The sequence below is a fragment of the Amblyomma mixtum genome, chromosome 7 (genome assembly GCF_055824585.1).
Source record: "Amblyomma mixtum isolate Tamu chromosome 7, ASM5582458v1, whole genome shotgun sequence".
In the NCBI taxonomy this organism is placed as follows: domain Eukaryota; kingdom Metazoa; phylum Arthropoda; class Arachnida; order Ixodida; family Ixodidae; genus Amblyomma; species Amblyomma mixtum.
The window spans coordinates 38,450,232-38,465,053 of record NC_143018.1 but is presented as its reverse complement, the minus strand read 5'-3'; the positions used below and the strand labels follow the sequence as shown (position 1 = coordinate 38,465,053).

The 14,822-nt window shown below is 49.1% G+C and overlaps 2 non-coding genes across 2 annotated transcripts; both read right to left on the bottom strand.

Moving 5' to 3' along the window:
* Positions 1 to 2,617: 2,617 nt before the first annotated feature.
* Positions 2,618 to 2,689, bottom strand: TRNAQ-CUG (transfer RNA glutamine (anticodon CUG)). Its single transcript has one exon. It is a non-coding gene; the product is annotated as a tRNA-Gln (tRNA).
* A 9-nt stretch (positions 2,690 to 2,698) lies between these two features.
* Positions 2,699 to 2,770, bottom strand: TRNAE-UUC (transfer RNA glutamic acid (anticodon UUC)). The gene has a single exon. It is a non-coding gene; the product is annotated as a tRNA-Glu (tRNA).
* Between the last annotated feature and the right edge of the window lie 12,052 nt (positions 2,771 to 14,822).

Below are 14,822 nucleotides of genomic sequence, written 5' to 3'. Positions count from 1 at the left end.
GTACCGGAGACGTATTAGCGGAGACGCATGCCGGTTTACAGGATGCTTCCTGCTACCTACTGCGCCCACTGCGCCTGCACAAGAGGCATCCGGTAACCCGGTATACGCCTTTAGTACGCAAAAAAAAAAGTCTGATGTTATTTGCTCATTTTAACATTAATATAACGTTACTGTGTATCAAACACAGTATTACTGAAACTTGCACAACATTTCTATAACATTATTATAATGTTCCTGTGTATCACACAGCATTATAAAACTTGCATAACATTTCTATAACATTATTCTAATGTTCGGTCCTTGAAATCTCTGAGCACCATGTTTGCCTGCCTACCTATATACCTTTTGCTTCGCCTCTTTTAAAGCGAAAGCTTTACTACTAGCACTTTCAAGCCTTTGCCGTGCGACGGCGGTGCACATGAAATGACCTTACAAATATGAAGTACTAAGAGGTATTTGTAAAGGAATAATGGTGCCGGGACTTACTTTCGGCAATGCGGTTCTGTGCTTAAGGGCAGAAGTTCAGTCGAGATTAGACGTAAATCAGAGAGCTGTTGGAAGATTAGCACTAGGTGCCCACGGCAAAAACACAAACGAGGCAGTACAAGGGGATATGGGCTGGGCATCGTTCGAGGCACGGGAAGCTAAGAGTAAAATACTATATGAAGAACGCCTGAGGAAATTGGACGATAACAGATGGGCAGCTAAGGTATTTAAATATCTATACAGAAAGAACGTTGACTCACAGTGGCGGAAAAGAACTAGAAAACTAACCAGTAAGTATGCCGGTCATGAGGACGGAGAAAGAAAGAGCATTAAACGACAGGTCAAAAACGCGGAAGTTAAAAATTGGATGAATTCAATGGAAAAGAAACATAGTGTAGAACTATATCGATACTGGAAAAGGCAGATCAGGAAAGAATTTTTCTATGATAACTCAAGAGGCAGTGCCCTACTTTTTGAAGCTAGATCAGGGTGTCTTAGAACGCACAGCTACAAAAAGAAATTTAACGAAGAAGATGACACATGTGCAGTGTGTGGTAGATCTGTGGAAACAATTGAACACCTCATAATCAAATGTGATGGTATCCTTCCGGATGTCGATGCAGGCACAGTCACTCTTTCTGAGGCCCTAGGGTTTAAAGATAACAATGGTCATGTAAATAAATCTGCAGTAGAAGTCAGCAAAAAGCGATTGGAGGATTGGTGGCTGAAAAGCAGAGATGTGGCATAAGGTTAGAATTGTAGGAAACCGTAGGCAAATGTGATGGAGAATCTTAATGAGAATTGCCAACACAGTAAACAAAAAAATAATAAATAAAGAAAAGCTGAGCATGGTGGCAATTGCCACCACCCCGTTTCAAAGGGGGCGCTCCTATCCATCCATCCATCCTTTCGCATGACCTCTGTGTCACGTCACGCCGAAGCGCTGGGCGACCATCTCGCGCCGTCTGCGAGTAGTGGAGGTGCCACCACCGGCGGGCTTAGATTAGATTGGATTAGATTAAATTACATTACACTGGATTAGAATGGATTGGATTGGATTTGATTGGATTAACCCGCGGTACTTATGTGGAGCGGGGAGTCCTCACTAAAGGACTCATCTACCATCTGTATTGGATTAGGTTAGATTAGATTAGACTGGACTGGACTGTATAACCGATGCGTCACCACAAGTCTAACCACAAGCACCACCACCAGCTACACTACCAGCTGAACCATGGCGTAGGTACGGATATTGCTTTCGCAATTACCGGGCTTGACCAAGCTAAGCCACAGCGAATTTTTTTTTTCCTTCGTTTTGCGTCAGCTACAGGTATACGTTCCCCTCCTCTCACCCGCAGAAATTATACATTATGATCCCTCGTATACTTAGTAAGCCTGGCACGTCTTTCGAATGCATCGTAGGACTTATTCCCGAGCCATCAATTGCATTTTTAAATTAGTGTTCTAGAATAGCGCCGACTGCAAATGGCTTCGTTTTCGGTCTTTTCTTTCTTTTTCAATTTTCCCGGCAGGAATCCCGATTTTCTTTAAGGAATATCCCGTCCCAGCTAATACACGCGAGCGAATGAGGACAATTGCTCTGGATTTATGAAGGCTGTGTATTTCTGGCTTGCTCTTTCTAATTACAAACCCTGTGTTAGCGCTGGATTGAAGGCCAAGGCAGCTATAAGCAACGGCTGAGTACGAATTAAGCGAGGTGGTCTACAGTGCACGCCTGGAACTCTGCCAAGGAAGGATACGCTGATCCATCCTGGGATTTTTTTTTTTTTACAGTTATGTTTCTTCTGAATTCGTATGCCTGCGGTTATCACCGTACTGTTTTAAGTTGAAAACCGCATAAAGTTTAGTCGGAAAAGTTATAGAATCGCTCCAACACCGCGAAGGATCGATAGTGAGGAATTTTGGTGTCCAGAACCAGCTGCCCCGGCTCAATTAGCAAAACATTAAGTGACTAAAGAGCAGGGTTAGAAGAAAAGAAGGCGACTGAACGTACTGGCTCGCCGGATAATCGCCACGACAGCGCCCAGCCGTCGGTGCATAGCAGAGAAGCTCCCGCACGGGAGGTGAATTAAAAAAAAATAATTACCGCGATGTAAGAGGCAAAAAGGGAAGGTCTCACCGAGATTTGAACTCGGATCGCTGGATTCAGAGTCCAGAGTGCTAACCATTACACCATGAGACCTCACAAATTTTCCGACGCCGGGAATCGAACCCGGGCCTTCTGGGTGAAAGCCAGATATCCTAGCCACTAGACCACGCCGGAGACGGGAGGAGAGGACTCGCCGCTTGGAACGAACGCTACCGTTCGCTAGTTCACGTGGGGTCCTCGCCTCGTAATCGAATTATACGGTCACTGAACTGCACTAAGCCGATAAGAACGGACCACGTGCGGATTAGGCGACCGCTTTTATCCTTTGTAAAGCCTTGCGTCTCAACGTTAGACTACAAATAAGCTTTAGAGGCAAAAAAATCGCAACCGCGTGGTTGTGGCTTTGAGGATTGGAAATGGGGCAGTCTAGACCGTGCCGCGAGATTTTGCGCGCGCGTGTGTGTGTCTCTGTCTGTCTGTCTGTGCGTGCGTGCGTGCGTGCGTGCACACAGCGCACGGTCTGTAGAAAGCGCTTTGTCGAAAGGAAAGGAGGTTGGATATGCGTTGCCGTTTCGAGCTCCTAATTATTTTCCACCATTTACGGTTCTTTAATGTGAACAGTGACTCGTTATTCTTGCAATTCGCTAATTCTTTCTGGGCATATGACGCGTGTCGAGCGCCGTCGGTGTTTGCAGAAAGGAATTTTTTTGAAAATTTCACTCGTACATTACGGAACGTGTAACATAGCGCTGTTCAATGACCGTATAATTTTTCTATATATAAAACACTTTTCTTAGGCCTTCAGAGAAGTAAAATGAGGTTGAGGTGGAAACTTGTGACTTGAACACGCCAAAAGTTTAACCTGGCGCTTATTGCGCAAGTCTTCCATTCGGCGCTTTGACCGCCGGTCCATGTATGTAGTGCACGCAACCGTAGTCGCTGTTTGTGCAGGTGACGTCAATTACGGTCGCCTGCTCAATTCACGTTTTGAAAAAAAGGGGAGTAAAATGGATGCACTAATTCCAGCTGGAAAAGCACTTTTCCATCCAGCTGGAAGTGGTGGAGCTTCCAGCTGGACTTATCTGAAAGTGGAAATTTGCCGGATGAAAGCAAAACCCATATGCTCCAGTTGGACAGGGTTTCCGGTTCAATAAACCAGCCGGAAATTGAATTTTCCAGCTGGGAGCTGATGTCAGCCAGTACAGCTGGAATTGAACTATAGTGCTCTAGGATAACTGAACTGTTTCCAGCTCGAAGGGCACAATCTACGGTTCAATAATCCAGCTGGATATGGATTCTCTACACGTACAGGGTCGTCCACTTCTATCTTGAACGCCGCTCACTGCGGCCAGCGTAGCCCAGTCAAAAAAAACCATTGGAACCAATTGGATTTCCAAATGGCTCCAATTGGACTAGCTGAGTTTCCAACTGTTTCCAATTGAAATGGTGTTCCAATTGGACTATCCGATTGGACCATTTGGGTTTCCAATTGGTCTTACCCATTACATCCAATTGGACCGCCCAACTGCACCCAATTTTTCCAATGAATGTTTGCATTTTTGACAAACAAGGTAGAACCAATATGGTTCCTATAATAAGAGCTATCAGCAGCTTAACCTACTAAATTGTACTCATCATCTGCACCACCACTGCAGCTGAAATTAAATTAAATAACTGCGCTCAGTGGGCAAGCGCCACTGGCCCCAGCATGAGAGCCTCACAAATGGGGTATATAAGCTGGAGCAGAAGTATGTTCTCTGGATGCACATATTGAGCTAGCATATGCGACTAGTGCCTGAATGTTGCTTGTGTGTGATGTGTTTGTGCCTGTTGACTTCGATTTCCATAAAAACATGTTGATCTCAATTCCGTAGTACAATGTTGATTGGCACTAGGCACAACATCTCCCTGCAGACCTCATAAATGAGTTTTCCTTTTGCATATTATAATATGTTCAGTTGTAGAAATATTTGTCCAAGATTCTAGAGCATATTATTCACAAACGTTTAGGTACCTCTCTCAATGAACATACAATATTTTGTGAATATTTTCTGGGTGAAATAACTGCCTGGCCTAATGGGTCCAATTGGCTAGTCCAGTTGGGTCCAATAGACCCTTTAGAAAATTCAGTCTGGCAACTCGGCAGGCATCATCATCAGCAACTTTCGTCGGCGTCGTGCGCCATATTTTGGGCACCTTTGGCTGGAAGACGCGCAGCTATAGCGCTCTGCACAGCCTTTGCACTAGTTTCCACCTTGTGGCATGTCTGGTTGCGTTTGTGAAAGCGATGGCGGAAAATTTGCAGAGGTCGAGGGACCTGACTGTCATCCCGGGCGGATTTTCAGAAAGGCTTTTGGACTCCTATCGTCCGGCCGCACCTCTCAGCGAAGCTACAAGCCGGTATCACTGCGATCCGTCGACAGTGCGCGTTGCCGTGTTACCCTGCAGGTCGAATCTACTGTCGATAAAGGAGAGCTAACAACACTTGGACCGGACTCGACTACGAGCAGGCGCACTGCAGGGCGAAATGCGTGTGGATCCGGATACGGGCGCTCGATCAGCGATCTAGGCCTAGCGACGACTAGGGCAGTCGGGGACCAGCGCGCAGCTCGTCGCCCGGCGTCGCCGCGGGCGGTGTCGTTGCCGAAAGCTCCACTCTAGCACAGGCATGCTGTCGTTGCTAGAATCTAGCAAGCATCCTTTCTGGTAGCATGGCCGTTTTGTATTTTCTTGTGCGAACGTGAAGTAAGCTGAGCCTGCCGGCCGGCCAGCCTGGATCCCCTGCCGGCGTCATAAAAACGAGCTAATGAGTGTTCTCGACGTAAATAACAAGCCCTGTGATAGGGAAATGAGAAAATACATCATTTTTCTTGGTCATTGGCAAGGGCGTCCGCAGAATTTTTTGCAGGGGGGGGCCCCATTGGTTGTTGGCGCCGGAGGGGGGGGGGGGTATGTTCGTAGCAAAAAGGCACCATTTGCGGAGTAAATTTATTTATTTATATACAAATAAAATAAATAAGTAAAATACACACATGAAAGAAAAATTACAAACAGCAAATTAAAGCGAGGCTAGGAGAGATACATTGGAGTTTATCAACGAAGAAACAATTAAAATTAATAAAAATGCAAAAAGATACTATCACTTCGTGGAGAAGAGTGCTCAGTCTTGCTGCATACGGGTTCTCGACACACCCGGATTGATGACCAGCACACAGCACAATATGTTCACAAACACGCAACGACAGTCACTCAGTCAGTCTTCCTTGAACAGAAACTGTAGACGCCTCGGATTTTTCTGGGCGAATTGCGTGATGACACTGGTGATAAATTCATTTCTGTGCTTCATTACACGCTCTCGGTGCACACTCATCATACAAAGGCCGTCCAGTCTGTCGTTTGTCATCGTTGAGCGTAGCCACGTTTTCACTCTCCTCATTGTACTGAAGGAGCGTTCGACCGTACAGGTAGTAACTGGCAAAGCCAGAGCCACCTCAATGGCTTTTGCAACACCAGGGAAGAATGTCTCGGCCTGATGTAGAAGCTCGCAGTAAGTTATTTCTGATGGGTCCCCAGTTTTGTTGCACCACATCTCGTACCAAGAGATGGCCTCTTCCTTGAAGTTGTCGATGCCGTAAAAGCACTGGAGTTCTTCGGCGAGAACAGCGAACTCAACACGGCTCAAGTGCTTCATTTTTGATGGATGCAGCTGGAGAAGTTTGAAGCTCCTCTCATTGCTTTCAGAAAAGCGCCGAGCTAAAGAAGCAGTGAGGGAGTCCAAGTACGGCACATATATTGCCACACGGTATTCCTCTGGCGACTGAATCCCGTAGTTGTCTCGGTGGGCCTGACGAGAGACTTGTCTTGGTACAGATATCACCACATTTAAGTGATTGGCTGCCTCCCTTGCTGCATTCATGATGTTAGAGAACTCCTCTACAGCGTTTGTCCGGTGGCCGCGAAAAATACGTTGTAGCTCAGTGATGTGGCCATGCACAGAATGGAAGTCCATGGATACACCTTGCAGAATGTTCGTAGCTGGTTCGAGCCGAGCGCTGTACTTCGCTACAATATGCAAGCAGACGATGAAAGATGAGCTTGTTGTTGCGCAGTAGAGGATGTGAGCTCGTTGTCTAGTTGCAGCGTTCGAGCATGATTCCGTGGACGCGAGCTGCTCGAGTGCTTCGACTATGGCCACGTAATGCTGAGAGAAGATCCTAATAGACTTGTACTTTGCAGACCATCTTGTCTCACACAGCATCGGAATGTTGGGCACCAATTTTCTCCGGAGCACGCTCTCGCGCAAGAAGTTTATGGTTTGTTTGATTATCCCAATTGTGTTTCGAATTTCAGAGACGTCGTTCAAATCGTTGATGACGAGATTTAGTTTGTGACTTGCACAGTGGAAAAATAGTGCCTTCGGGAACTGTTTTTGTATAATTTTGTTCACTCCAGCTTCTTTTCCAGCCATTGTAGAGCATCCATCGTACCCCTGTCCAACGAGGTTCGAAAGAATCAGTCCGACATTCGTCAAAAGCTTCAAGATTGCCGCGGCGATGCAAGCGGAGTTTAATTGCTCCAGCTCTACAAATCCCAAAAACTGCTCTCGAACGCACACTTCGACTTCCGCCTTGTCAATAAAGCGAACGCCTATAGACATCTGCTCTTTTCCTGAAATATCTGCAGTTTCGTCAGCAAGAACGGAAAAAGCAAACGCTTTGTTAGTTTCGGTAACTATCTGCTCTCTCAGGATGTCGCCACAGATTGTGATGATCTCGTTCTGGACGCGGACAGAAGTGTACTTGGCATTGCCAGCAGAAGAAGCGAAGTGCTCCTGAAGTAGAGTATCTCCAGCTTCTACACGAAAGTCAAGCAGATCATTGAAGACTCCACTATCGGACTGCTTGCCGCGAATCGGCAAGTCATGCGTCGCGCAAAAGACAATGGTGGAAACTATTGGAAATAGTTTCTCACGGTTCCTTTCAACTTGCGCGTGCAGTGCTCTGTTCAGCTGCTGTACAACGGGTAGCTGCTTGCCTTTCATCACATCCATAAAGTTCTGTGAGGCCGTCATTGCCTCCTGGTGCCATTGGGATTTTACGTGATCCCTGCACGCCTCGTGCATTTTTCTGTAGTTACTGAAAGCGCGCACGATAAAACTACCTTGAGTACCCCGGTGAACACGTGGAGGAAAAATGACGCAAAAACGACAAAAGGCGCCTTTCGCTGTCGCTGAGTACGCAAGCCAGGGGGCGTAATCTCCCAGCCACTGATGTCGAAAAGGCCTCTTTCCAGGTGTTACATCCTTCTTAAAATCATATGTGACATTTGGCGACCATGGCTTAGTAAGAAGACGTAACTTCAAAAAGTCCGGTATGCCAGTGAGTTTAGCTTTGCCTAGAAACTCTCCTAAGTCATATTCTTGAGGCAAGTTATTTGTTTTCTTGATGTTGTCTCCGGACTTCGATCCCAAGCAAGGAGAAAGGGAATCGTTTCGGCTTACTGCGTGACCGGAGCTCGCTGGTGGAGTTCCTTCCATGGAGACGACGACGCCGGCTACTGTCCGGTGATGAAAGGTTGCATCGCTCTGGTCAAATCCGGACTTGAATCCCAAGAAAGGAGAAATGGAATCATCTCGGCCTGCTGCATCACCTGAACTCACTGTTGACAGAGTCCCTTCCATGGAGTCGACGACATCAGCTACTGTCCGGTGATAAAAGCTTGCATCACTCTGTTCAAATGCTACACCGTTGTCACATGTCACACCAGAATCTGCAGGGGCGCATTTGGATAATGCTTCGTCAGACAACCGCTGACGCTTGAAGAAGCGTCGAATATCCATCATTCGGGACCGCGCGAGACAAAGCTGGCTATGGAGTTCCTCGGGGTTGGTAGTGTTAAAAATATATACACATTGATTGGAAAAACGGTTGAATGCGTACGTTGAAAACAAAAAATGACTATGTATGCAGCGAAAACTTATTTACAAGATAAATGCACGCTCGCAGCTTCATACACCTCGCTCCATCTTGCTCGCGCAACCGCACAGTCGAGTATTTGCACACACACTACTCGCCGCTCGTCGTTTTCTCGTCCGCTGTCTTGGTTGTTCTCAGCTTCGTTGACAACCGGCCACTAAAAACACCGAAGCACAAACAAAGAGGCGCGCACACGCAAGGAACGCCGCGCGACTTCCGAGGGGAAGGGACACTCGCCACTCCGGTCGGAAAATTTGTTTTGTGTGTTTTTATGAGGTTCAGAGCCCCAAAACGACTCAGGCTATGAGGGACGGACGGTCTCTTTACCATGCACTGACATCGCACAGTACATGGGCGCTGTTGGGATTTGAGGCCCAGCCAGAGGTGACAGGCGAGCCAGGCAGGCGCCATCGGGCTGCCTTGACCAAAGGCGCTGGTTTCCGGAGAAGACGCAAGGAACGCTGGTGTGGGGGCGCCTCTGGAGACTGCGTCGCCGTGAACAAAAGCAGCTAATCCCCTTTGCCGAAAATTCTGAAAGCGGCGCTTGTACCGAACTGCGCTCTCCCGTGGATCGGAGGAGACAGCGAGCGGCGGCGGCGCCAACTCATCGCCCGCTTGCCCCTGAGCAGTCCGACAAAGCGGGGATGGACACGGCTGATTTGCCCTCCCTCCTGAAGGATTCATCGGTGGCCGGGGTGTGCACTGTCTGCCTCCGTGTCGCTATCTCTCTAGAGATCAAAGAAACAGGCACACATCTCAAGACGGCTCGAAACACATGCTCGCCGGTGCCGCTGTATGTCTGCAACGACGCGTCCCCCGCACGCGGCACTTTGCAGATGTGACCCAAAGCGTGGAAGCAGGGCCGCTTTTACTCTTTTGGCTGAGCGCACCGCCGCCCCTGACGTGCGGCCATCACTCACGGTTCGAGTGAGTGATTTTCCAGGGGGGTGCAGCCGCCCCCCCCTGCCCCCCCCTCCGGACGCCCATGGTCATTGGTCAATACCGAGTTGCTGGTAAAAGTGACAACTGTGGTACGAGCGAATTTGTTGCGAGAACCGCCTCGAAGCTGCCGCTGGCCCGACGCTGGGGTCCGGCTCGACTGGCGCCCGCTAGCTCCGCTGCTGAAGGCGCCGTAGAAATTGACCATACTATTATTTTATTGTGAGATGATGCTGTTAACAGCAAAGCGGAGTGAAGAATAGGCCTTCAATTATAGCGCAGGCGACTTCCGAAGCGCCGGCCCCTGCCGCTTCGATGCGAAGCAGGCTATAGGCCTAGCGACGACCACGGCAGACAGGCAGCCGCAGAGCTCTTCGCCCGGAGCGCCCGCGAGCGGTGCCGTTGCCCAAAGCTCGCAACATCAGCTGGCATGCTTTGTCGCCGCTCGAGTATAGCTGGCAGTCTTTCTGATAACAAGGCGATGCCGTCTTTTCTTGCAATATTTGTACACCAAGCCAAGCAGCGCTCAGGCACTGCTGCGCTGCGGCGAAGTGCCACACCGGTTGTCGGCGGAGCTTGGGTAGAGCGGCGCAGCAGTGCTTGCCGCTGCGTGTGTCCCTGCTTGCTGTGGTGTGGCAGTTCGGAAGCGGCGCGACGGACGTGTTGCCGGACATGTGTCTCCTGCCTTAGCCAGAGTGCACAGGCCCTGACCGAACGAAAACACACAGCTGCTGCTGCTGCTGCACTCCGCCTATGTCGCCGTCGTTTGCTGCATGTTCGCAACGGAGAGAACGACGGCGCTCCTCGCCGCGCCGCATCGTCGTGCTCTTTTTCGCGCACACGGAACTCTCTATGAATGGACGTGGATTCTTGAAAATCCAAAACAAGCGCGTTTGAGCTACGTTTTGATTTTGTGACGCGCCGAAACAGTCGCCAGCATCGGAATGCATGTCCTCGAGTGTGCCGAAGGTGGCACCTTTATTTTTGTGCTCACTATACAGCGGAGCGGTTACACGGTAGAAGGAACATTTCGCTGCTCTTTCAATACTTATATCATTTATTTTAATGTGAAAACGAACAGGTCACGAACGAGAAGAAATAAGCATGCAGCTACTCCATGCGCTCCGTGCTCTGGAAACACAGCTTGTTTCCGTGCGCGTCTCTTCGCCGCGCTGGCTGCAGAAAGGCACACAGCAGCATGCCGGCATCGCGACTATAGCTTGGTGCAGATAGCCAATGTCAAGGAACATGGCTAGGACACAGAAACAAGAAAATTGCGCTTGTTGTGGCTTCGCCGGGCGCGCGTACTTTTCAATCTGGCCCGAGCGCATACCGGCAGGCGTATGCCCAAGTAATGGCGGAGGCACCGCGGTTTGCGCACCACACACCAGATGGCGCTGAATTTTCTAAAGGGTCTATTGGTCGGGAGTCCAAAAACACCACTGGAACCAATTGGTTCCAATAGGGAAATCCAATTGAAACCAATGGGAATGTCCACTTGATTCCATTTGGAATGTCCAATTGGTTCCAATGTTTTTTTTTTTTTTTTTGACTGGGAGAGTTACTGTATATGCTACCAAAGGTGCTCCGCGGAGCGCCTCTCTCGGGCACCTGGGGAACTAGCGCGCAGGCGCAGTGACAGCTGTAGGTGGGGCCTCGGCCGCGTCGTCTTCCGCCGAGCTCGCCGAACCGCGCTAGCTTTGCGGTGAAGTTACGTTTAGTTTTGCTCTGCGCACGCAAATCGAGAGTCGTGCGCGTGGCTCTGTGCAGCATATGTAAGGTAGCGGTGGCTTCTGTTCCTCGTGTTTTCGTTGTTTTTTCCATGCGATCAAGCAAGTAAATGTTCTCATGGGTGAAACTTGCTCTATGCGTAAGTTAAAGCTCGTTGCTGTACCCGCAATCCCCCAACTTAATTGCTGAGCTGCCTCGTGCTGAACAGCCGAATATTCCCGCAAGGCACACGATTGTTTTGAGTTGATGCGCGCCCATCTGTGAGCTTGCGTGCTCGAAGTTTGGCGCGCTGCAAAGTCAATGGTAAGTTGCTGAAGTCGTCACCCTATGCCAAAGCAGTTGAGCAAGCATAGGCTCCACACTCGTCAGCACCCCCAGGCAGGTTGAGTCGCTTGATGGGCTGACGCCAGTAGCTGACCTGCTGCAACAGATCAAAGATTTTGTTCGGGAATAAGTGGCGCGTAAGCTGTCTCTACTGCCCATATTTTGCTCCATCTCTTCGACATGCCATCCAAGAGCACGTTGCCGAGGGTCTTCCACCGAGCACATCCACCAAAGGTAAGGCGGGGTTTATTGAGAGGAGCTGGGAAAACAGTCCGAGGGCAACCAGGTTGGGCACAGAGATCGTGGCGATAGCAATACGGCTGAAACGCAGGGCCATCTTCTTCTTTGTCGTGAGTCACCTGATTTGTCTGTGTCATCTTCATTACAAAGAAGATGGCCCTGCGCCTCAGCCGCATTGCCATCGCCACGAATGCCTGTGCCTGACCTGGATGCCCTCGGACTGTTTTCGCCGCTGTTCCTGTCCTCCCAGCTCTTTTCAATAAACCCCGCCTTACAGCTGTTATACATGCTATGCGTCCATCTCTAGTACGCCATGAATTTTATCAACGACTTTGTAATGCCCGAGTCGCGGAAATATTCTGGATGTTTGGCTGTGCAAGCGAGTCGAGGGAGCGCCGGCACAGCAAAGAGCTAAATTTGAATCACGCATGGAGAAATGTTTACAAATCCTGTGGGACTGCAAAATAGAGCCACCTCCGGGTGATCTAGTTACTGCTCCTTCTCTCGAGCGGTGGGAGACCGTGCTGGCTAGCTCTGACCCCAGAACGCAAGTTTTGGCGGTGGAGTGGGCTGACAAAGTCGTCGAGGGCTGCGTACTCTCGACCACTTAACGCGACCTCTTACCAAGCTCTTTCCGGCGAATAAAATGTTTTACAATCAAAACCCACGAAAACCTTTACTTAACTGATCGCAGGGAAAAAAACAACAAAAAATGGCTGGTTTTTAACTCGATTAAACATGGTTAGAAGTGCAAAAGCGCTGGCTTAACGTGGATTAACTTGATTCAACAAGGAGTTCAGAATCAGTTCATTTAAACGAACAAACAGTACATACACATATTTGTTAAATACAGGAGGAGGTCCAAAAGCTAATGGCTGCACAGGGGACCTCCATTTTAGCTGACAATTTGAAGGTCACCATCGTTTTGGCATGGTGAATTATGGTGGACATCAGTTTTCGTCCAAATCGGTCATGGTCAATTTTCGCCAGTGGCCCCGGCCAAGTTTGAATGTCTCCATTGTGTTGGACACGTTCAATTATAGCCGGAAATCAATTTTGGTCGAAATCTGACTAGGTCGAATTTCGGGAGTGGCCCGGGCCTAATTCTGGCAATCGCGCGGTCCAAAGTTGACGGTCACCATTGTGTTGTGTAAGGTCAATTTGTGGGAGGCCGGGCCCAGATTTGTAGATCGTTATGTTTACTTAACTTGGCGCGGGGTCGCTATTGCTAGGCAACAGCACAAGAAAGAACGAAAAAAACAAAAGATTGACAAGAACCATGATCGGTGTTGGTGAGCGTCTGAGTGTTTTTCGCACTAACAAGCACAGCAGAATCCACCGATACCTTACATGCTGCATAGAGCCACGCGCAGTCAAGCACTGCGTTCGACTCTCGATTTGAGTGCGCATAGTAAAACTAAAGGTAACTTCCTCGCAAAGCTAGCGCGCTTCGGCGAGCTTTGGCTCGGCGAACCGCGCTGTAGCAGACGACACGGCCGAGGCCCCACCTACAGCTGTCACTGCGCCTGCGCGCTAGTTCCCCAGGTGCCCGAGAGAGGCGCTCCGCGGAGCGCTGTACGCTGGCCGCAGTGAGCGGTGTTCAAGATGGAAGCGGACGACCCTGTACGTATCGGCCCTTTTTGCCATATTCTCTAGAATTCAATGAAATGAACATCGTGGTAATAGCCCCGGGCTGTCCAATTCGAAAGCCGTTTTTTATTGCGAAATCAATACTACGCTCATGAACGACCTTTCGCGTAGCGGCAGCCGGTAGCCACGTTTGACCTTTAGAATGACCTCTGACGTCATTCCAGGGTTAGAGATGGGCTACCAAGTCGAGTCGTCGCTCAGCGGCGGCCGGTAGCCACGCGTGACATTTAGAATGACCTCTGACGTCATGCCATGCCTAAGGACTTCATAGCGTGACGTCATACCAGGGTGAGAGATGGGCTACCAAGACTAGTCGTCGCGCAGCGGCGGCCGGTAGCAACACGTGACATTTAGAATGACCTCTGACGTCATGCCATGCCTAGCGACGTCATAACAGGCTGAGAGATGGGCTACCAAGTGTAGTCGTCGCGCAGCGGCGGCCGGTAGCCACGCGTGACCTGTGGACGCGGCGCACTGCGTTCCTTCTGTTGGAGGCGCTGCGCTTTTGCTTTTGCAACCTGCCAGGCTTAACCAAAGCTAAGCCCCCGCCAATTTTTTTCGTATGTGTGTGTGTCTGTGTGCGTACAGACTGTACAACATTCTTTTTTATCAGCTGTTACAGTTAAATAGAATATATGGATATGCTATCTTCTTTAAGTCTACAGTGAAGCTGCGCCCACATTCAGGACCGCCAAATAGAATTCCTCCAAGAGAAAAGTCCTTAAAGAAAAATTCTCTAATTATGATGCCTCTGGATTGTTTGATATATAGCCAAACTTCAAAAAGCTTGTTTCCATTTCCGTTGCAATTGGTCAGCGGAGTTATACAGAATGCCATGGACCATGGCCCACTGTTGCCAACTGCTTTTTTAATTAAGCGGCGAAATAGGTTGCAGACGACGTGCACTTTTTTCACACTTGCGTCTTCTAGCGCCGTTTCGTTTGTTCTCTTTGACTAGAACACTATATACTTTGACAGAGCGCCGTTCGTCAAATGCCTAAAAAAAATGGATGTATGGAGGAGCTGGCTGTTCTAACGCCTGCGCCGCAAGGCCGTTCATTCTGTGTCCGCGTGATTAAAAAATAAATAGTGAAATAAAACATGGCAGAAGATAGCACGCATGTTCTATTCACTCTGACAGCTGAAAAAAGAGCGCTGTACAATCGATGCATGCACACGCGCGCGCACGCACGCACGCACGCACACACACACAAAAAAAACAGCAGGTCGCAGCGTGTTTCTGTAACCACCTGCGTTCTTTACACACGCAGGGATGAGTAAAGATTTTACAACAAAAAAAATCCTTCAGTACTCTGCCCGCGCACAAGTTGACGACCAAAATCAGGACGAGGTCGAAACCTGATTTT